At 38.3% G+C, this 3035-nt stretch overlaps 1 non-coding gene across 1 annotated transcript; it reads left to right on the top strand.

The window, feature by feature from the left end:
* Positions 1-2735: 2735 nt before the first annotated feature.
* On the top strand, positions 2736-2807 carry trnaa-ugc. The gene has a single exon. It is a non-coding gene; the product is annotated as a tRNA-Ala (tRNA).
* Positions 2808-3035: the final 228 nt, after the last annotated feature.

Raw genomic sequence — 3035 nt, 5'->3', positions numbered from 1 at the left:
GGATGTTGCTGAGATCCCTGCTGACCTGCCCTCCCAACTCCTCCGCCACCAGCAGACGCTTGTACAGAGTCTGCAAGTCTGATGGTGCTGCTGAACCTGGAGACAGAGAGGGAAGCATTAATCACTGTGTCTCATCAGATGGATCTCTAATTCTGTTTGCCTGCTGCTCCGTACTTCCACTCTGCACTCCAAGAGTACCACTGGGTGGTATGTAAATTGTATTTCATTACCTCCTGAACTTTCACCGGGTACGGGTATACGATATACAAAGTGTGCATCATTACACCCTCAGGCGGCTGACCACTTACTACTTGCAGGTTTTCATAATATTTAATAATAATAACTCTGGAAAATTAATAATAATTAAATAATTTATTGAGAAAAGTAATACTCTCAAACCTATCTCTAAATTAAACAGATAAATACAACTGCACATCTATGGAATTTAACTTTTTTTTGGCCTTTTGGTCTGAGGAGATGCAATTACCTCATTAAATCATCATAAAACACACTTTTAACACACTAAAACTAAAACCTCAAAATAAAACTTATCCAAACCGTCCTGGTTACTTTTGCTGGTAATCTAGTTAGTAAGTCCACCGTTCCAACAATCTTTAGGATTCATTCCTGGGGTTCTCTTTTAGACTTAGACTTAGACTTAGACTTAGACACGTTTATTTATCCCACTTGTGGGAAATTAACTTGTAACAGCAGCCGTGTGTACAGAAAAAATATATAAAATATCAATATATACAAAATATAAAATATACAAAAGTGCACAAATGGCATGTATCAAAGAAGAAGAAGAAAAAAAAAATTCTAACTCTAACCACAGCTAGAGCCAAATAGGTGATTGCTTATGCTCATGTCTTTCCTCAAAAAGGGAACTCAAGGTCCCTAAAAAGAAAAAAAAGAAAGGAAAGAGAAGCTGTCTCTGCGGGAGTGGTGGTACCTTATGCTTGTTTTGCATGGAGCCTATATTTTCAGAACATCTACCACAGTCGCGAGCAGTGTCAAACAGTAGTTTCTGTGTCTTGGTAAAGTTTGACAGTTTTCAAACAGCTACACTGTCGACTGATACAAACTTCTTGATAAATGTATTGGTTTCTCGCTGTTTTAGTGGAAACACAGAGTCGCTTAAAAGTAAATTAAAGCGTTGTTTCAGACCAAGAAGTGGCTGCTGTTAATGAGCAGGCTACCAGCAGGTTACACTGACAGCTTACCTCCATCACCGGGAATCGATTTAATCCAAGTAACCGACGCAACACACGCGAAAACCAGCAGACATCCAAATCTGAAGGGGAAAAACCTCATTTCATTTGTCAGTGACAGTCCGTCCGTTTTTGTCTGCCGACTCGCCGCCGGACACCGGTTCCCAGCGCAGCGGGCAGCAGGTGGATGTGAGCCGCTCAGGTGAAGTGCAGGCAGCGTTCTGCTAACAGCTAACAGTCTCTGTCTCAGTCTCAGACTCTGTCCCCTCTGTCAAAACACACTACACAGAGACATGTTTGTCTTTGACCTCTTCCACCTCTGTGAGCCGCAAGTGTGAACGGTCTCATGAGGGCAGCTCATTTCAACATGCTGTAAAACTGCTTGCGGGACTAACAGGTGCAGGGCGAATGAGCGGACAACAGCGACACCTGCAGGCGGAATGAGAGAACACCTGTCCTGTCAGGCAGGAATTAACCCTTTGAGACCTGAAGCGACATCAATTTACTGCTGCTTTCAGACGCTTTTAACCGGTATTCAAACCTTTAAACCCTGCGTAAATTGGTCAGATGTCTTTCAAAAACATGGAAAAAATGGCCACGACAAACTTGACGACAAATGAAATTGCAAGAAATCAGTAGATTTAGAATGTATTTTTTAAAAAGCTAGGGAAAAATGTCGAGGGAAAAAGAAAACAGCTGTGGAAAAACTATATTTATAATTAACAAAATTACATATTTAAAATTATGTTTAAAAAATTCTGATTTATATAATAATTACCCTATTATAATGTTATTGAACACTAGTTTTCGAGTACTTCTTCCAGGTCATTTCCTAGTAGGTTTAGAAATGTATTTTTTTAAAGCTAGAGAAAATGTCTAGGGAAGAAGAGAAATGCTAGGGAAAAACTATATTTATACTAACCAAAATTACATAATTCAAACTATGTCACAAAATTATAATTTATATCATAATTACCGATTATAATATTACTAAATATAAATAACTATAGAGTAGCGTATTAACAGTTAAACACTTTTTTATCTTGTAAAAACGAGAGGCTGCTTTGCCTCGTGATTAATGAAACAGTAGGCTATTATTAGTATTATTATTATTGATTTAAAGGGAGAATATTTCATAATTTATCATCTCGGTTTGGTAAGAAAAAACCCTGACGGTATATTCACTTAGTCTACACAGTACATTTTAATGCCTAACTTAAGATTTTGTTACGGTGTTGGGTGGTAAATATGTAGTTGTTTAAGCATTAAGGCGAGGTGAAAGTGAGGTGAAATTACTATTTTTATTTCAAAAAGTTTGTATTTCTTGTTAGCCTATGAAGGTCAATTTGGTTAAAAGCTACATTACAGAAAATAGACTGGTTTCCTGCCCCATGAATAGGACCTCATCAACAGCTCAACATTCCATTGTATAATAATTAAACATAACAAAAACTATAGCAACACTCTCCTTGAATAACTCTCCCTTTATATATAAAATATCAAGTTTTCACTCATTGGCCAGCAGGGGATGTAGCTCAGTGGTAGAGCGCGTGCTTTGCATGTACGAGGCCCCGGGTTCAATCCCCGGCATCTCCACACTTTTTCGCCGAGGGACTAACTTATGTTTTATGTTATTATTAACATTTAAGCAAACTGCACGGTGAATAGGCTTTGTATAAACTTCGGTATTATTAGCTTATCACCTTACGAAACAGTTGTTTACCCGCGCAGCACCGTGACATTTACCGGCAGGGAAAGGGCTGCTTTCCCTGCAGGACACCATTTGAAATCATCTTATTGGTGTATTTTACATACACAAATTTA

This window comes from Plectropomus leopardus, unplaced genomic scaffold (assembly GCF_008729295.1).
Source record: "Plectropomus leopardus isolate mb unplaced genomic scaffold, YSFRI_Pleo_2.0 unplaced_scaffold1515, whole genome shotgun sequence".
NCBI classification, from domain to species: domain Eukaryota; kingdom Metazoa; phylum Chordata; class Actinopteri; order Perciformes; family Serranidae; genus Plectropomus; species Plectropomus leopardus.
This window is presented reverse-complemented; position numbering and strand designations above follow the sequence as displayed.